Source organism: Gorilla gorilla, chromosome 7 (assembly GCF_029281585.2).
Source record: "Gorilla gorilla gorilla isolate KB3781 chromosome 7, NHGRI_mGorGor1-v2.1_pri, whole genome shotgun sequence".
Taxonomy (NCBI): domain Eukaryota; kingdom Metazoa; phylum Chordata; class Mammalia; order Primates; family Hominidae; genus Gorilla; species Gorilla gorilla.
In genome coordinates this window covers 134,758,661-134,780,378 of record NC_073231.2, presented here as the reverse complement: position 1 = coordinate 134,780,378, position 21,718 = coordinate 134,758,661, and the positions used below count along the sequence as shown (strand labels likewise).

General features: G+C 38.5%; 1 long non-coding RNA gene across 1 annotated transcript in view; it reads left to right on the top strand.

Moving 5' to 3' along the window:
- Positions 1 to 21,718, top strand: part of LOC129524242 (uncharacterized) — a 529,515-nt gene that overhangs the window by 267,900 nt on the left and 239,897 nt on the right. The window lies entirely within an intron of this gene.

Sequence of the window (21,718 nt, the reverse complement as noted above, 5' to 3'; positions counted from 1 at the left end):
CCCTTGCTGTCACTGAAGAAGAAATCTCAGAACTTTGACCGGTAACAAGAGCTGAGCATTACAGATATGTGGGACATATAGACCCTCCCAACCTAGAGAGCTGGAAGCTGGAGGCTGCAGCAAACACACACAGAACCCTCTTGTCATCTCCTGTAATGAGGTCCAGCATATCCCAGCTTTCTATGGGATGGCTCACGCTGATCCACTTGCCCCAAATAGCAATGCAACTTTTAGTAACTACAGGTTGAATTACGATCAGTAAATGGTAGCAGAAAAGAATGACACTGAGAAAGTTACCCATATGCTGTCTTCATTCTTTTTCCAGCCATTATCCTGCGATTCTTCCTTCCCAGCATATACTTAACTGGCTGGAGAAGGGGACTTTTAATAATAAAAACCTAGCATTCCTAAGCTGTAAGAAAAATGTACAAATGCTATCAATCCTACCCTTCTAAAGCAAGACCATGTGCCAGAAAACATTTTGTAAACTTCAAAGAGCTACATCAAGAGCTACTGCCATTGATTTAAAAATATGTGCATGGCATTTCTTGATGATTTTTATAGAGCCAATAGTGGTTTGTTTCCATTATCTTAATCTAGTTATTTTAAATCTGTTTTTATCATGTCAGTATTAATTTTGTTAAAATAGTGTCTTAGTCAGCTAGGGCTACTGCAACGAAATACCACAGACAGGGTGGCTTAAGCTACAGACATTTGTTTCTCACAGTTTTGCAGGTTGGAAGACCAAGATCAAGGTGCCAGCAAATTCTCCTCCTGGGGAGGGCCTCTCTTTCTGGCTTGCAGATGACTGCCTTCTCACTGTGTCCTCACACGGTGCAAAGGGAAAGCTCTGACCTCCTCCTCTGATTCTAAGGACAATGATCTCATCATGAGGGTTCCATCCCCATGACTTCATCTACACCTAATTACTTCCCAAAGGCCTCACCTTCAAATACACTGGGGATTATGACTTCAACATATACATTTGGAGGGGACCACGAACACTCAATTCATAACAAATAGAATGTGATTTGAAGCAACAGTTTTTGCTCACATAGCAAAATCCTTTCTATTCTATAAATTAAAGAGGAGATAGTGTGGAATACTTAATTCTGAATATTCATAGAGGCATAAAATGTTTATCTCATTATTCTAAAAAGCCTAAATATATATTCTAGAAATCAGTGGAATGAGGACTGTAGGTTTTATTCCTGGCCCCAGGACTTACAAGCTGTGTCATTTTGGATAGGTTTCCAAACCTCTTAGAAGAGGCTCATACTGGCCAAATCTGGGACAATTTGCACATCAATACAAATGATGATAGTAGAGGATTATAGCCCACTGAATAAAATAGGAATCCATGTGTCTTCAATAAATAAATAGAGAGACGATAAGGTTTTAGATACCACTAATATAGATGTAGATGAAATGATGGGGTTGCCCAATCTTTTGACAACTGTCATAGAAAGAATTCATTCGGGTAAGAAACAACAATGGATGCTAAAACTAGGAAATGATAATGGAATTTGGAACAGGATTTTGCACCTTGTCAAAAAAACTTCTCACAAAATATCTGTTAACTACAAAGGTGAGAAAAGTAATTTTAATGTAGAAAAACTGGCTGACACCAAGTGATCAAAATTAATATATTAATGAGGCAAATGGGCATCATGTGCCACCAGAAAAGAGGCAATGGGAACACAGCATTACTGGTGTGAAGTTTTGGCCAAAAACACATAACCTGGATCTAATCATGGTCAAACATTGGACAAATCCAAATGGAGAGACACTGCAGAATAACTTGTCTATGATCTTCAAAAATATCAACATAAGAAAAGTCTAGGAATGGCTGAGTGGCTGGTTCAAGTTAAAGGAAATCAGAGAGATAGGACAACTTAGAGCAATGTGTGATACTGGATTGGAACTTTTTACCATAAAGAAAGTTATTAGGAAAATGATAAAACTTGAATGGCGTCTTTGGGTAGATGGGGATCCAGGAATTCTTTGCGCTAATCTTATAATGTTTTTCAACTTTGAAATTGATTAAAATAATATGTAAAAACACTGTAAAAAGATAAAAACAATGTGAATTATATAAAACACTACATATTGTGATGAGAGGAAACTAGTTGTGTAAAGAATTTTGAATTAAAAATTAGATTAAATATGAATTTGGGGAGACTTTAGTTACCACTGTTATTTTTCAGAATAATAAAAGATATTTCTGTTCCTGATAGATTAATGCTAGTGCTTGTGAAACAAAATCTCAAAACTTAAAATGGCCTGTTGCTTTGATCTTCTAAATCCTAGTGTTATTTGAGAGAAGCTGAAAAGTAAATGAAATTTTATTCAATCATGTACATAGTGCATTTAATTATAGGCATTATGTAGGGGACACATGAAAGCATTCTGGTGGTATCTTTTGTGTTTCTTCTATGATAAGAACAATGGAATTGTTTTGTGCATGTAGGAGCGGATACATCTTTCCAGGGGATAATGCAATTTAGAGGCTCTTTGTGTTTTAAGTGTTTCTCAGGACTGATTAAAGCCTTGCACTTGGATTGGAAAGCGAATGCTCATCTGTCTAATGAACGTCCTTTCATTGCATGAACTTAAGTAGGAGTTAGAGTCATGACAGGATTACACAAAGGCAGGTGGCCTGAGAAGGGCTGAGGCAAAGTTAATAGGAAAAGTCTTGGCATTTAGAGTTTGAGAGATATTTACAGAGTTATTGGAAATTAGATTTTCTTATGCTTTAATCTATAAAATTAAATATTTCTTCATTGGAATGTGTATATTTTACTCACCATTTTATTCCTATTGCCTAGAGCAGCATCAATAAATAACTGGTAGATGAATGAGTGAATTGGAAACTGAATAAGTAAATAACAATGAATGATTGAAATGAATTATTGTTTCTCTTATTGACTATTAATTTCAACCTCTCTTCTTCCATTTTCAACTTTCTAGATCAGAGAAACTACAACTACAACTAATGGGCTAAATCTAGCTTACTGCCTGTTTTTATAAATAAAGTTCTATTGGAAAACAGCCATACCCACTTGTTTATGTATTGTCTATGGCTATGTTCATGATACAATAGCATAGCTGAGTACTTGCAACACAGACCACATGATCCATGAAGTCTACAATGCTTACTCTCTGGCTCATTTTACAGAATTGTTTGCTGACCCTTGTTCTAGAGCATGATCAAGGGCTTAGGGTTTAAATAATGGTAATGCCCAATAGTGGGAGCCTGATGGGATTTGCTATCAGGATATGATTCATAACAACAATTTCAACTTCTTAGGACCCCTTGCAGACAACTCATAAAAGAAAATCTTCCTGTTTGCTTTTTATGCTCTACATTAGGAAAACAGGAGCTTCTCTGAGTATTTAAAAATAAGTAATTTGAAACAGATAACTGTTTACAAAGATGTGAGAAGGATTGGTGGGACAAAGATGGGAAGGTCACAGGTTAGTAACTGCAGAAAACAATAAGACTGCCCCAAAAGCTGCAAAAAAAAAAAAAAAGAAAATAATGAATGATGTTACTCGGAGCCCACAATCGTTGCACCACAACATTGGTGCTGTTGGACTAGCTGCTTGAGTAGGAGCCCACAACTACACATGTGCCACCAGCACAGCTGCTGCCACTACCAAAGGTGCCACCAAAAGATGTAATTAACATGCTTTTTCCTCCCTTTCACTTTCCAGGCTCCCATCAGTGGCCCCTGCCATGGCATAAGCTAACACAAAGACAGCTGGCATTTGGTGTCCAACAGATGTAGTTTACAGGCTGCTAGCCTCAGAAGTAGAGAGAAGTAGGAACAGTGATTGTAAAGCTGAGTGACAACAGGAACTACCCGACAAATGCTCATATTTAACTAGCTTGATCTTGAAGTTTATAGTCTCATATGAAGATCCTCCCTAGTAGTGGTGGTGGTGGTGGGAGGGAAAGGTGCCATAAAAAAAGACACAATGGGGCCAGGCGCCGTGGCTCACGCCTGTAATCCCAGCATTTTGGGAGACCGAGGCGGGCGGATCACGAGGTCAGGAGATCAAGACCATCCTGGCTAACACGGTGAAACCCCGTCTTTACTAAAAATACAAAAAATTAGCCGGGCGTGGTGGCGGGCGCCTGTAGTCCCAGCTACTCGGGAGGCTGAGGCAGGAGAATGGCATGAACTTGGGAGGTGGAGCTTGCTGTGAGCCGAGATTGTGCCACTGCACTCCAGCCTGGGCGACAGAGCGAGACTCCTTCTCAAAAAAAAAAAAAAAAAAAAAAAAGACACAATGAGAGGGAACAGTATATACGAAGTCAAAGAGTTGTGAAAGAGTATATAAAGTAAGAGAATTTGTTATCCCTTGCTTGAAAATATATGTGTAGAGAGAAGCACTACTTGTCAAACTAGAGAGATAAAGTTGGATATGGGAGAAATAGTAAATCTCATGCCTAATTTATAAATAAGAAATAGACTTCATTATGAAATTTTACCATACTTTGTTCATTTTGGGTTGCATATTCTTCACCAATAGCCAGATTTCAGCCACCTAGGCCAAGTGTCTGTAAAAGGGACCAAAGGAAGTTTCAGTTTTTATGATGACTCAGATCAATTAGCAATGGCTGCCTGTAGATCTGAATGGTGCAGGATTCTGAGCAACTTCTAGGTTCTTGGGAAAGAGTACCAGGTTTGATTTATGATGCCTACTACCAGCATAGGAATGGGACAATGTGTGCTGATGTATAATAGTGTACATACATGAGGATGTTCAATAATTTAGTCATTTTTGATGACAGCAAAAGGATTTGTTAAGAGTATATGCCATGACAAGGTAAGTCTTCAATATATAGTTTTATAGAAAAAACAAGCAGTTTTATAGAAAAAAAAGTCTACAGTGGGTTCTTGGATTAGTCTCCAATTGTTCTTTGTTAAAAAAAAAATGGTGACAGCATGGCTAAGTGTTGTAAGGGAACAGTTTCTGGTTGTTCTGACTCAGGCACCCTTCTTAGATTACATGCTGCATTCGTTGCATGGGATCTTGCCTGGGCAAGATATGTTGCTTTAGGACACCTCTTCAGAAATTCTTTGTATAGAAGTGTAAATTTTTGTCCACAAAATCTTATACGAATCAAACATATCACTTTTTAAATACATTAACTTGATTTTTACATCGTTCCAACTATCCTGGTTGTGAGTAGGAAATCAAAACCAAGTGAATTAAGAGCATCACAGCACATATTTCTCAGGGTGGATTTTAGAATAACAGAGACCCTGCAGAGTCCTGGGGAGGCTGATCTTGTAAGACATTTACTGAGCCCTGTGCTGTTGTTGCCTTGCCTACAAGTCCTCTTTGGGTCTTAGGTACACATGGTGAATTAACTGATCCACCTCATGCTGGGGTATGGAAAATTTCTGGGATGCTATCAAGAGTGCTACACACACACACACACACACACACACACACACACACACACACACACACACAACTATTTCCCTGCAGCTGCTTTCTTCTTATCATCCTGGAGCCTCAACTGACAAGCAAAGCACACATCCTCACGGCTCTGCTTTCGTAAACCAATCTTGGTCTTTTTTCTCTTTCACAGAGGTGACCAGAAAGGAGAAAGGACTTTAGGGACCTTCACTGCTGCATTCTGGCTCACTCCCTTCAACTCTACTTCCCTAGTTTTGGAAGTTGGGGAGCATTGACTGCTTGAATTGTGATGCAGGAAGAGTAAGGGTGAGAGGTGAGGAAAGCCTTTAGCATAAGAATATTCTCAACATATTTGCTTCTATAATTACCAAAACAATAGCCTTTAATTACTTAAGCTTTATATGGCAATGCAGAATTTTATGCAAATGTTGCAGGTCAGACATGTATTTTTTCAGATCTCACTGTTCACTTCCTTATGTCCCTCTTTGGTTTCCCTTTCACAGAAGAGAAAATAAGTGAATGAACGATCTGGGTTAATACCTTCATTTTGTAGATGAGAAAGCAAACAGACAAACTTAACCCCAAATTCACACACTGATTTGTGGCAGAGCCAGTAAGAACCAAGTCTGTGGATTCTGAGGTCAGAATATTTCCTCCACAGCTGTGCTTCTCCAAATGTGGGGAGCATGAAAAAAATGGAGGGAAATTATTCCAATCAACATTTTACAAAAGAAGATACACAAACATCTAGCAGTGCGTTGTTAACTAACAGGTTAATTAAGTTCATTACTCTTTAGAGAAATACAAGTTAAAACCACCAAGTTAAGCCACTCCATGCTCACTAGTATGACAGAAATAAAAGAGACAAAATGCCAACTGCTCAAAAGGATACAGAGCACTTACACCTCTTACACACTGTGATAGGAACACAAAGATGTTTGTTGATGTCATATGAATTTAAATCTATACTTACCATATGACTCAGCAATCCTATACTTCTAGATATTTATATGAGAAATAAAAAAAGATATCCATAAAAAATTAATATAAGAATGTTCATAACATCCATGCATAATGGCCTAAAACTTAAAACAAACTGTACCTCTATGAACAGAGGAATCAAATAAAATTCTAATATATTCATAATTTGTAATAATATTTGCAAGAACAAACTTCTTAAACCTATAACAGTGTGGCTGAATTTCAAAAATATGATGAGCTAAGCAAACCACAAACAAACATATACACATACATAAACACTCACACACACATATTTTGTATAATTACATTTATATAAAGCCCGAGGACAGGAAAATATAACCAATAATAACAAGCTATCTCTGAGCAAAAGTAACAGTTTAGCAAAGGGCACTAGGGAACATTCTCAGATGATAGAATTGTTCCATATTTTATTTCTGGTGATAATGACCAGGTAGGTTCAGTTGGGTCAAATGAGTTAAAATCATGACAAACTCAATACCCAGGATTTGTACATTTTATTTTGTAAAAATTATGTGTGGTAGAAAAACATCAGAAATAAAAGTAATATAAGAGTGGTATTAAAAAAATGTAAGATTCCAGGCTAACTCTGGGCACACTGCCTATGAGTTTGCCCTGCTTCTCATGGAGCAGTAAAAAACAAACAGCAACAACAACAAAAGTAAGATCCTGAAATGAATCTGGGGAGAGATACAGATGTGGCTTCTTTAACTCTGCCAATCAAAGATTCTAGTAAGATAAGTCTTGGCAAAGCCGAGAAATTTGCCTGGTAATAAGCCTCCTTAGGTGTTTCTGACACAGATGTCCAGAGGACCACACTTTGAGAAACACCACTCTTCACTTTACTGCTGAGAAATATTCTTAACACTATTTTTAATGTTTCCCTTTGATTGCCCTCTTTCTAATTCTGTGATACTGGGTAACTTTTCTCCACATTTCAGCACTTATACCAGTCTAAAACAATCCTGTCCCATAGTCTGAATATCTGGATTGGTTTCCCTGGCCCACTAACTGGGTTTGATTATGTGAACCCTCATAACATATTAAAAACCCTTAATTAAAACACTGGTAGGAATCCACATTCTCTTTGGTGGCACATATTTGCTTCAGGCCCGAAACCTATGTACCTGTCCTGTAATTTATATGTTGTTCTTCTGCTGCTGTTGCTTCTCAACTGGAAAGTATGAATGAGAAAATAACACTTTGTAGGTGCAACACCTGCCAAAGAATGTTGCCCATAATATATGCTTAATAAATGGTGTTGGCTTGAATTGGAATGGATAGTTAAGAAAAAAAAGAAACCAATAAAGCAGCACTTTGACAGTATGAGCTTGAGAAGAGCTTCTTCATTTCAAATAAGTGAAGACACTTGAGACTTACTTTTTATAGCACATGTTATGTGTCTGGCACTGTGTAGTTACTTTGTTTTCTCATCAAATCCACATGTTTACCTTATAAAGTAGATACATATTATCCTCATTTTACAGATGAGGAAATTCAGGCTTGAAGTGGCTGAGTGGCTAAGATCAAATAAATATTACATCACTGAGATTTAAAAAAAAAATTTTGTGAGGCAGAAATAAACAACCAAAACTATTTTAGAATCTTAGAACAACAAATGTTTACTTTTTTGTGGGTCAGACTTGGCCCTGTTTTATACATATTCATATTGAAGAAAATAGACTGAAAGAGAATGCACTATCCAGGACATATTGTCTTCACAGGAGAGATCACTACGCAGCCAGGCGATGGCTCTGAAGTTGCGCTAGAACATCGAATCAGCTCTTCTCCCATTGGCAACGGCAAAACTGTCTAATCCCCTTAAAGGAAATGGTGAAGCGAACCCTTAGGAAAAAATAAAATACAGTCTGCTAAAAACAGTAACTGGCAAAGCCAGGATTTAAAGTCAGATATGTCTTGTTAAGGCCCTTTCACTTACCACTTGAATCATCCATTCATTCACTCACTGATTCACTAATTCAATAATTATATTTTAGTCTATAAGTAGCCTGTAGTGACTGAGAAGATGTGATTTGGACCCAGAAAGATCTGTCTCGGAATCCTATCTCTTTCATTTATTGACTATGCAATAATAGGAATTATATTCCACTGCAAAATGAAGTTGAAAATTTTAAACATTTATCCTGAAAATAATGACAGGAGTACAAACTCCACCTGTGCAAGTGTGAAATCTTACATTCACAGCTTGGAACACATGAACCCCTGGAAGTTTTTTTTTTATCTTTCTGGCATTTCCTCTTGTTTCTATGGGTCCAAGATTTTAGGATTCTGGAGATTAAGAATATACTAACTAAACAATTTTGGAAATGGATTTTATTTTGACACCTGAACACATTAAACAAACTACCATCTACTAGAACAATCGTTTCACATTTTAAAAGATAGGATAAAGGCTATACTTAAAATTATTTGGAATGCAGAGAAAAATTAAAAATCAGCACAAAATATATTTTATGTTAGTTATTAATAAGTAAAATTGATTTCTTGTTCTGTTGCAAGTTATTCAGCTAGAAATACTTTCATTTTTATCATATTATCATTAAAAGTGTTCACATAGGTATGAAGTTGAAGATGAATTTTACATTCTTAATATAATTTCACTTGATATAAAATATTTTGAGAACACTGAGAGAAGCCAATATGTGACATCTTATTACCTAAACTTCTCCTATCTGCCGGTCTAGAAAGCAAGCAGTTCAAATGTCTGACTAGATTTTTTTGTTTTGTTAAGTTTTGAGAAAAGTGTTAGCCTGTGGCCTGATTTCCCAAAAATGAGCAGCCAGGAATGTCTGAGAAGGATGCTTGCCAGGACCTAAGAACACTTTGTCATGGAGTAAGATGATGTGAAGACATGTGTTTTAGAAGTGTGTCCTACTGAATTCAGGAGCTGAAGAGGCAACCCACTGGTGGTGATTACTCAAATTGATTTTAGGTCTGATTAATTTAGTTCAAAAACATTGAGTGGTGACAATGTGCCACATATTATTTTTAGGCTCTGAGAATGTGACACTATACAAAACAAGAGTCTTGCCTCGTAGATTCTGGTGATGTGGCTATAGCCACATATGTGACTGCTGGATAGTTTTCTAACAAGTCCAAAAGCAGCATACCGCAACCATCATCGGTCAGCTTTCCTCTCCTTCTTCATTAACTTAGCAAAGCATTAGCAGTAGTAGCACTACAAGACTGCAACCAGTTGTTGCCTGTTTAAATCCTGCGCTGTGACTTAAGAGGATGTAGTCCTGTACAAATCTGATCCCACCACTCTTCTGCTAAAGGTCCTTCCTTTAGCTACACTGTAACCTGGTGCACAAGGCTCTGTGGCATTTGTCCCTTGACCAAACTCTCATAGCACCACTTAGCATGCAGTAGTTTTTTTTCATTTACTGCAATTGGCCAGCTTTTTTCATGTTTTGCAATCTTTGTCCATGTTTTTCCCTCTTCCTGTAGTGGTCCTTCCTCTACTCTATACCTGGACATTGGCTATTCATTCTTTAGAGCTAATCTTAAAAGTCACTTCTTCTGAGGTACCATCATAAGATATTCCTTCCCAATTGATCATTTTCTTACAGCATCCTCCACTTTTTCTTCATTACGCTTATTACTGTTTGCACATTTATTTACTTGTGCATTTTTATGTTTAGTGTGTCTCATTTTTCTAGAATAAAAACTTGAAAAGAATAAGGGTATTTTATAATTTCCTTATCACCCTATACCCAGGATACAGTGCTTGGAGCCTCCAGCTTCTCCCATCTCTACTTTACATTGTATTGTGTTTCTAGCTTTTTCCTGAGGGTATTTGAAGAGTCTGACAATTTCAGTTGTAAATCTTGAAGAAGTACATGGATTTAAAATCATGTAGTGCTGATTTGTTAATAACTCTCAAGCTAGGAATATTTGAAAATGGAAGGGCCTTTGTTGAATTAGAGTCTTTGTAGAATTAGAGCCCTAATTCTACTCAAAAGAATGAGGACCTTTTCTAGTTAGATGAATGTAGAGGATCAGGATCCATTCTTCTGGTGAATAAGGATTAGCAAGATCTTGGGACTCAGTAAAGCAGAACTAAGGAGAGGTAGCGTAACCAGAGACGGTCTTGCACAAAAGAGCCAGCAATGAGTTGAAGTGTACTGACTGTAGGATCAGGCATGAATTGAGTTCTTCTGGAACTCAATTGGTTTTTGGGTTTACTATGAATCAAGAAAAATTCTGTTTTAGAGCACCATCATTTACTTCATCATCAGCACTGTCATCATTGTAACAACCAAAGCTGGCCTTACTGAAAGCTTTCTCCATGATAGAGACTGGGTCAGGTACATTAAATGAATTACTTCATTCAATTCCACAGTGATCTTATAAGGTAGGCCTTATCTTTAGTCCCATATTAAAGATGGGAACACTGAGACTTGGAAAACTGAATTAAGTTGCTCAGTGCCATAACACTAGTAAGAGATACAACAAGAATTGGAAATCATGACTGATGCGAGCACCCATGTTCTTAACTACTGTATTTCTTTGTTATTATTATTACTGTACTTTAAGTTCTGGGATACACGTCCAGAATGTACAGGTTTGTTACATAGGTATACATGGTGGTTTGCTACACCCATCAACCTGTCATCTACATTAGGTATTTCTCTTAATGCTATCCCTCCCCTAACCCTCCATCACCCAACAGGCCCTGGTGTATGATGTTCCCATCCCTGTGTCCACGTATTCTCATTGTTCAACTCCCACTTATGAGTGAGAACGTGCAGTGTTTGGTTTTCTGTTCCTGTGTTAGTTTGCTGAGAATGATGGTTTCCAGCTTCACCCATGTCCCTGCAAAGGACATGAACCCATCTTTTTTAATGGCTGCATAGTATTCCGTGCTGTATATGTGCCACATTTTCTTTATCAAGTCTATCATTGATGGGCATTTGAGTTGGTTCCAAGTCTTTGCTATTGTGAACAGTGCTGCAATAAACATACATGTGCATGGATCTTTATTTTCTTTAAGACAAATCATGCTCAGCAGTGATGATGGCAGCTTCAGGATCCAGGTCTAGCCTTGTGCTTTAATTCAAAGCCCTCCTGGGCAGGGACATTGGTAGCTACTGACTTATGTCCTGAACTTCTCCGGGTTGGCTCAGTAACTGAAGAAGTCTTTTTTTCCACAGCAGAGTTCATCTGTGAGAAAGTAGGATTGACTTCTTGCAGCAGCAGAAGGAAGCCAGAGACTGATATTCTCAGGGGGCAGCAGGCAATTGCCCAAAGGATAGGGGAAGCACTGTCTCCAAGGAACCCCTCTTCATCCTCTTACGGTTCTGAACCTTAGGAAATTATTAGCTAGAACTCAAATTTATCTTACTGTATTTTGTAGCCATTGGCCATGATAAATAGTTTTTAGCAGATTTCAGGGATCATTATTCCCATGTCTTAGTTCACTTTGAAGTTCCTATCAATGAAGAGGGGGTCCCTTTATCATTTAAATCTAGTGATATTTGATTAATGTTTCAATTGTTCAAAAGACTTTCTTCAGAGCTCATTTATTTGATTCTTACAGTAACACTTCTAGAAGAAAGGTATTATTATTATTATTCTTTTCTAGATAAAAATACTGCAGATCCAAGATGCACCACAACCTGTACAAAGTAGTGTACCTAGCAAGTGGCAGAGCTAAGACTAGCTCTAATTCCAGAATCATCCAGGATTTCTAAAGTGATCATTTCAAGGTTATTTTATCTTCATCTCATCTCTCTAATTGCTCATTGATACCTAGTGGGATATACTCTGAATCTGATGTGATAGTCATTTTGGCTGTGGAGGGAGAGTTCCTTCTCATGCGCATACATTTACTATTTATAAAACTAGTGTGGCTAGGCTGACACAGCCAGGGTCATGATTTCTCAGGAAAATGGCAGACTAATAGAGAAAAAGGTCATAAATATCATCAAATACAAGGCCTGACATTTACCAAGGGCAATTGTTTTATCATAAAAGGCTCAGGTTTTTTGGAGTTTTTCCATTAAGCTTCCACAAAGCATCTTGCCTCTTACCAAGGAGGAGGAAAGGAAAACAAAGTGTGTACGTGTGTGTGCGGATGGGTGAAAGGTGGGTGGGGAGTAGAGGTAACAGATGAGAAGAGGAAGACCAAAGGAGACATTCCTGGGGTTTCAGGAGTAAATTGAGCTCCTAATTCTTTGTGACCAGGGGCAGGATTAAGAGTTCAAAAGGGCAGGTCATACAAGGGCAGGGGGCCAGGCTGGGTCTTGCAGGGATGTGACCCAGGAAATGCTGGCAGGCTGGGCTCCCATCCTTCCCCAGCAGGCCTCCAATTAGGATTTAATGGCCAAATGTGGAATGCATTAGGACATCTGAGCAGAAAGTCTGTGTTCAAAGGAGCCGAATCTTTTTGGCTAAGTAGAAAAACATTCCTCCCTGGCCAGTTTCCCCCTGAACCTTGCTAATTCTGGGGACCTCACTGGCAGTGGTGCCTTACAAAGCATCGTTTGCAAGTGGTCTAGGCATAAACATCCTCTTTTCCTTGAAGATGACATAAAGAGAAAGCAACAGGCCCACCAGCTCTCTTTGGTATTTGGGGCAATGTGAGGAATATAAACAAATGATTGACCCAGAATTCTTTGTGTCTGTGCATCTGGTGAATACATATCCAATTGAAAGAACCTAAGTAGACAATGCCTATATGTCAATATACATGGATATATCCAAGATAGAGTTTAAATACATGTGTACCTCAGTGTCTGCATGTATTTATTTATTTGTTACTTCTATATTTATTTATTTATTACTTTATACCCCGCCTTGTCAATAATCCAAGAGCTTGCCCAGGGTATATTCTTTGTGTTTGTGTGTGTATGTGTGCGTGCGTGCATTGATACAAGTGTGTATAGATGTAAGTCAGTAAAAAGAGAAGGGGTAATATACAAATGTACAGAGGTAAATGTGTGAATCTGAATCTGTGTAGATCTTACAGCTCTGAGTGTGACTAAATATATGGATTCGGGAGGGTATGTTAGTGTTCACATAAATGCTTCTGGAAGTAAGGATAACACAGTAGGGAAAGGTCTGCTCCGTGTAGATGAGCATGTGCAGTTGAGTATTCTGAAAGTGTGTATGCACATATGTATCAATGGATGTCTCTGTGGTGACATATTTTGCTTTGCATGTGTTGTTTTGTGTGACCATGAATGATAAATCACATCATGCACGTAGTATCTGTTAAAAGTGTGTACACATGGGTGTGTATGGTCCTTTTGATGTCTTTGTGTGCCACTGTGAAAGGGTGCAAATAATGTATGAATCCAACAAAGCTTAGATATGCATATGTATGATTATGTGTAATGATTTAATATGTATAAGTCATGAATGTGTGACTACATGAATATTTATGCCTCTGGCAGGGCCTGTACTGGGGGTGTAGATTGTGGAGGACATGCCTAGTTTGGGGAGCATGAGATTCTGGATGTATCTGTGCAGTGAGTTAAAGAACATGCCTGTATCTTTGCTTGTGATTTTTCCATCCTACAACACACAAGGATGAATACCTAAATTTCAGCTTAGAAACGAAGCTGCTTCTGCTCTGGTCTAGGCCAGCTGCTCTTTTGGAATTTAAATAAATGACACACGAAAATATGTCCCATTTCCGCCTAACAATATGATAATATGCTTGTACACACACACACACGCACACACAAACTATACACTACACTTTCTTTGGTATAAAGCAAGTGATCAAATGAATTTTATCTTGAGCATTTTAGTGCTATCTTATTAGCCCTAAATTTGGGGTGACCAGCTTATCCATGCATGCCTTGGACTTTCCTTGTTTTAGCACTGAAAGCCCCCCATTCCAGAAAACTCCCCAGTCTTGTACAAACCAGGTCAGTTTGACCCCTACCTGAATTAGTTGGTGGTAGACTTCAGAACAGGGAAACTGGGTCTGGGCCAGTTTTCATGCATGGAGCTCCCGGCCTCTTAAGCACAACGTAGAGCATAAAAGCATGGAAATTTGCAGCGTCACAGATCCGTTTTGGAACTCAACTGTATCTCTTTCCAGATGTGTGAACATGGCAAATTTACTCAAGCTTTCTGAGCCTTAGGTTTCTGATCTGTAAAGTGAATATAATAACTACTTCACAGGGTTATTTTACAGATTAAATGAGAACATATAGATGCAAAGCATTTGACTTACTGCTCTGCATATAATATACTCTCAGTAAATAAATGCTACATTATTATTATTCATGCATTCTTACAATATTTTTATTGAGCAATAACTACAGACAAAGTGTCTGCCAGAGGCTAAAAATATAAATATGCAGGAAACATAACTCCTGTTCTAAGACGTCTTCAGTGTACTGTGGAAGATGTTAGTTAAAATTTATTAAAAAAATTACATTTTACTAATTGACAGGAGCTTTAAAAATTAAGGAATGCATCTGTATTATGAAGGGTAGTAGTTGTGTACTCCCAGTAGTTTTTAACAAGAAGTCCTCGTCATCTTCCAGAAGCAACAGCTGTTCTCGAGTAATAACTGTGGGCCTGGTGGTAGGCTGGCTGGGTGCCAGCGATACTCCACAGAACAAAGTCACCCTTCCATGGAAAGACTGCCTCCAAAGAATGAGGAAGGACAGATGGCCACAGATTGTTCTGGAACATAACCCCAAGAGTCAGACTGCAAGAGAAGACTGAAGAGAAAATTTGGGGGTTGGGAGGGGCGGTTTTGCAGCCAGTGCAGCCAGAACAATGCCTGATTCATGATGCAAAAAGCCAGGCTGTGTTCTTAAGGAGCTAAGTATTTTGCAGCTGGTGCCTTGCTCTGTACTAGGCACTGGGAATAGATGAAGGTGGCATGTCCACCATCAGGGTGCTCACGGTGGCTTTGGAGACACAACATTTGCACAAATAATTGTTATTCAAGGTGAGGCATGCTCTAATTAAGGTAAAGTAAGTGGAACAAACTAACCTCTTGAGAGTTGTAAAAGGGTTGTCAGAGTCAAGAAAATAACAACTTACGTTTACCTTATGGGATGGATTCAGGATGCAGAAAATTGGGATGGCTGGTGTTTGGCAGTTTTAGGGCTGCGTGGGGGTTCTGCAGAAAAGAAAAGACATTCTAGGAGACAACAGAGACTGCACGGTGGCAAGAATAGAAAATCCAGGATATATGAAACCCTTTTCCAGACTGGGAGGGCTTTGAGGACAGGACCCCGTCATGTCCATTTTCTCACTGCTATCCACCAGATCCACAGGTCATCAGTAAGTGTCAGTGCAGTAAATGAAGGAAAAATGTAGGGAGTTGTCCAGTTATGAACACCATAATTGCCCTGCTGAGGAGTTTGCACTTTATCCTGGAGGTAATGAGAAACCAACAAAGAATTTTAAGATGAGAAATGATGCCATCCAAATTTGCATTTCACAAATGTCACTCTGGCCTCAACAGGGCATAGCTGGGTTGGCAGAGATCAGGCAGGCAAAAGCAGAGGCTGGAAGACTAATTAGGAGATGTTTTCAGACTTCCCGATGCCACATTCAGGAGGCTGAAATGAAGAGAGTGGCAGGAAGGATGAAGGAGGGGAATGTGATCAGCATTGCTCTCAGAAGTGAACCTTGACACCCACTCAGTCCTCAGATCTCAACTCATGTAGGAACATTACTCTCATTCATTCCAAGAACATAATTAGAGGTCTTAGAAGGAAGCATTGGGTTTCCTGAGCACATCTGATTCAGTCACATGATCACATCATGGGCAAGCAGTGAAGGTGGAGTCACAGGGGAAAAATAAAGAAAATAAAATATTGGGGTTTACAGCAGCATATCTGGGTTCCACTTCCATCTCTTCCACTTAGTAGCAACCCAAGTTTGGCCAAGTCCCTTATCCTATTTCTTACAATAGTTGGATTAAGTGAGAGTAGTAATGTCAGCATCACGGTATTATGGGAATTTGCTGAAGAAAATATATGTGAGAGTCTCTTTAAAATCTTTGAAAAGCCATGCAAACAGCAGGTTTTAATTATGCAGAGACACTGGGCAGAGTTGACATAGTTTCCAAGTGAAAACAATTTTTTAAAGTTTGCCCTGTTTTTCAGATCATCAGCTGGATGAGGGAGTATTCTCTTTGTCCTCAGGATTTCTGAATTCTCTCTCCGTCTTCTTTCACGGGACAGTTTTATTTCTAGAGAAAGCTCTCCCCCAGCATGGTGCATTAAAAGGGAATTAAATCAGAAGACTAACAGCTGACTTCTCCATGTCGGTACTGACTGGGTTCTTTCTGGAAAGAAGATTACACCCTGACGATTACAGCCTATGAGCACACCACCTATAAAATACCCCAGGACAAAAATCTCTCTAGTGACTCTTCCTTCCACGTGTGACCCTACCTCCCTTTGCACATGCTTTATTTCAATTAACATTTCACAATCCCTCTGTCCTCATTTTTTCCAAACTATCCAAGCACTGACTCTCTCTTATCTTAGTAGCTCAGAGAGCACCAGAGGCCCCATTGAAGTCAGTAGAAATATGTCCTTGATTAGCAAGAATGACAAATGATGGGGAGGGTGGTGGACAGAGTTTAGATGCAGCAAGTGTTTTCAACTCTACTGAAAATGGAAAGGCTTTGTCCAGAGTTCTGTGTTTTGGTTTAATCATAAATAGATGCTACAGAGTCATGACATAACATAGACAATTCCCTGTTATCAAGAGAAGTGGGAGCCAGAGACTCAGTGTCACAGAAATGTATTGTTTGGGTGAAATTTGAAGGTCACTCAGTACAACTGCTTAGGAAGTGCCTTCTTTTAATACACATTTATAGAAACATCCCATTAAGTTTCAGATACTTCACTAAGTGCTAGGCACATAATAATGAAGGCATAGTCCCCAGTATCCAAGGGGGAGGGAAGAGATTAGTTCATTCACTTTTTCATTCATTTATTCATTCAATATATATTCATTTGGCATTTACTATGTGACTGGCGTGGTGCCAGATGATAGAGATACCATAATAAAATGTGGACCCCTTTTGCTCATGGCTCCACAGACAAATGATGAAGACATTTTAAAATATTCATGCAAATACATACACCACTGAAATGACAAGCTGTGGTAAATCTATGATGGAAACAAGGCCCTCACCTAGTCTTAAGGACCAAGAAAGGCTTTCTTAGGAAGTGACATTTGGCCTAAGACCTGAAGAATGAGTGAAAATCAGTTGGCCAAGAGATTATGGGTCAGGAAAGATATTCCAGGCAGAGGGAACAGACTGGATAAAGATTCTGGAGTCAGAAAGAGATGAAAGGAGGCCAGTGTGACTGAGATTCAGGGAGGAATAAGAACAGCAGAGAAAGAGAAGCCTGAAGAAAGCTTCGAAGCCCTGCCAAGAATGTTGCTCTTTATGTCAAGATCAGTGGGAAACCATAACGGTGGTAAAGGCTTGGGAAATGATATTTAGAGTTTGAGAGGATTACTTTGTTAGCAGCATAAAGAAAAGATCAGAAGGGGCAAGAGTGGAAGTAGTCAGACAGATGTGGGTGGGTTAATGTGGTTCAAATCACAGAGGACAATGCCTTGTGCTAGAGTAGAGACCAAGAATACTGGCAGAAGTGACCAAACTGCAGAGAATAAATAGAGTATGACACTATAGGTGCTACGTGAAGGTGAGCAACAATGCTCAAAGTGCGCCCAGGTGGAGGAGGGGAGGTTTAGAGATGAGGAAGACAAACTCAAGGAGCAGAAATGTGCGTGGATTACCCAGCCAGCGGGTAGAAAAGGTCAGCTGCAGCCCTGTTCATTGCCTCCTCACCCTCTGAGAGATCAGATAGGACACAAGCCCTGGCTCTTAACTCTTGGTATCTTTTACATTTTGCTTACTTAGGGGTTGTTCTTTCCTTATTTTTCCCCCTATAATGATGATGTATGCTCTTTTTTGAAAATGGCAGCCTGTTCAACAGTGTCCAAGGTCTTGTTCCTGTGACTGGAGATGGATTCATGGACAGAAAACCCTGAGTGCCTTTTGACAGTCATCTAAACATAATAATTATAATAGCTACTGTTTCTGGAATGCCCTGTGGACATGGGGCTTTTCGCTTAGTGTGATGGTTAATTTTACATGTCAACTGGGCCACAACATGCATAGATATTTGATCAAACATTATTCTGGGCATTTCTGTGAGGGTGTTTTGGATAAAATTAACATTTAAATCAAACTGCTAAGTGAAACAGATATTCCTCTCCAATGTGGGTGGGCCTTGTCCAATCAGTTGAAGTCCCGAATAGAACAAAGAGACTGACCCATCCCCAAGTAATAGCGGAATCTCCCTGCCTGACTGTCTTTGAACTGGGACATTGGCTTTTTTTTTTCTTGCCTTCAGACTTGAACTTAACATTGGCTCTTCCTGGGACTTGATTCTGATAAGCTCCCCTGGGTCTCCAGCTTGCTGACTTACCTTACACATTTTGGGACTTGCCAGACTCCATATGTGCATGAGCCTGTTCCTTATAATAAATCTCTCTTCTCTCTCTCTTTATATATATTCCATTAGTTTAGTTTCTCTAGAGTATTTCAGTGTTTTGCATCCTTATAACAACCTGTATGGTAGGTATTAGGTTGGTGTAAAAATAATTGAGGCTTTTGGCATTAAAAGTAATGGCAAGAAACCGCAATTACTTTTGCACCAACTTAATATTATTGTTCCTATTTCACAGCTGAGGAGGTGAAGGCCAAGATGAGTTAAGTCACTTTTTTTTTTCTTGGTCACATGAATCATACTTGACAGAATCATAACAAATGTCTTAGTCTAACTCCAAGCTCTCCACTTTTGATATGATGTACTGACTCTCCAAAAGAAGGAAGACTAACAAGGTCATGAAAACCAAGGAGAGACTGAGAAACTTCTACAGACTACAGGAGAATGGAGAAACATGACAACTAAATGTAATATGGCACCCTGAATTGGATCCTTGGACAGAAAGATGATGTTAAAGAAAAAATTCAGATAAAGCATGGAGTTTAGTTAAGAGCGATGTGCCAATGTCAATTTCTTGGTTTGAACAAGTGTATCATGGTGAGGTAAAATGTTTATAGTGGGAGAAACTAGGTGAGGGGTATCAGGGAACACTCAGCAATGTCTGCAAATTGTTTTGTAATTGTTAAACTCTTCTAAAATAAAAATTTTATGATAAAAAGGAGGCTATGTTGGAAAAGGAGAATAGTTCATGAGGTACTGTTCATCTAGGAAGTTTATTTGTATCTATAAAAAATACATTTTTATGTTTATGTGCATTATTTTAAATATAAAATATGCCGTATATGCATATAAAATATGCTGTATATGCAGCATTTCTTTTGAAAGACTGAATTATTTAATTTTACAGATTAGGAAACGGAGACACATTTCTGACATGCATAACAGAATTGCCATATCTGAGCCAACATTTAAAAGCATGACTTTACCAATACCACCACAGAGCCGTGTTCTTTTTTTTCTGATAAGGGGCTATGCTTTGCTATGTTGTGGAATGCAAAGATCATGTGTTTCTCTATATCACTTCATTTATCAAGGTTCAATTCGGAGTTCTCAATTTCCATGAAGCTTTTTCCAATTACTTTATTTAATGTTGAACTTATTTTTTTGTGGCTTCTGTGACTTTTATGGTCTCTGTTGGAATCAAGGGAACCCAATAATTAGTGCTTCTAATGTCAAATTAAGGACATTAAGACAAGAGAGTTAAGCAGATATAAGTCTAAAATATCACCTTTGGAGAATGGGCCTGTTATTTGTGAGCAAGTGAACATACAAACTCTGAGCTTTAGGATTAAATTTACCCAGACCAGCCTACTCATAGGCAATGGTGGGTAAAAACCACAGGATGGAGGTGCATGATAAGGCTCTCTATGGGCAGGTAACATCTTGAAGAGAAAAAGACTACTGGCCTGGGCTACACTTGCCCAGTTTTTCCTTCCAAGTTCACCAATCTGATGTAAGAAGGTAGAGAGAGCCAGAAGCATTATTTCACCTGGTCTCCCTGAAAATGGAAATAAATGGGGAGAAACATCTCTCTCCAAAAGTCTCAAATACACATTTTGAACATTCTGTAAGTGACCCTGTCTTCCCTCCAATGTTAGTCACATGTATACAAATTGTTTCCCAACATAGATCATAAGCTACTGGAAGGTAGAGATTATTAATTGCCCACTGTACCTGGCTTGGTACCTGACTGGCAGACAGATTTACATAATAGAAAACACTGGGCTCTGGAGTCAGACTCAAGGGTTTGAATCTGATCTTTGCCATTTATTACATTTGTGATCTTGGTTGACTTAATCTCTCTAAACTCAGGTTACTTGCCTGTCAAATAAGTATATCTTTTTTTCTGAACTGCTTTGAACATCAATTGAAACCATCTCTATTAAATGTCTGGAACATAGCAAGTGCTAATTAAGTGTTATTCCCTTTTGCTCTTACTAATCCATGTCAATAAACACTAACTTTCAGGGATTTCCTTTTTAAAAGAGCTAAGCCTCAAAGTTTCCTCATTTATGTAAAAACTAATAATAGGTATAAGAGTCATCAAACCAATTAAAAAGAGGAATGTGTAAAGTGCCTAGCTAAGTGCCTGGCACATCAATAGAGAGCAAAAATAGTCCATGTAGAAATACTGGTTAGCTACTCAGCTTTCCTCTTGCCCTTACTGTTCTAGTTATTACTATAGAGAAATAGAAGAGAAAGCTGTCTTCCCAGAAGAGCTTAATGTCTGTAGTCCTTAACATTTGGTTAATCCAAAGAAGTATGAATGAGTTTGCCTGTAAGGTACAGATTACATGTCTTTTTAATCAGATCTGTTTCTTAATGTCCTAATGGGTAGACTATCTGGAATCATTAATGTCTGCAATGTACTTTATGTTCATGTTAGCAGAGGTCAAATTTGAGTGCATTTTTAACAAACCCAATCAGCAAATATAATCATATCCACTCTAGAAATGGCCAAGCCATTATCCTGTTAGGAAACCATAAAATAGAATGTCATGCTTCACAGAGTTAGACTGTAGAAATTTGGGTTGCTGTCTCTTTAGTGAAAGGATTGTTTATTTAAGTTCATGACTAGCATTGAAACATTCTGTCATCAAAACATGTAGCAAAAAAGTTATCTCAACTTGTGGAGCAAATGAAATATAAATTCAGACCCATACTTTTATACATTTTTGGAGGATGTGGGGAACCCATAATGGTAAAGACCTGTTCCTTGAAGAGAAAATATCTGAAAGGGA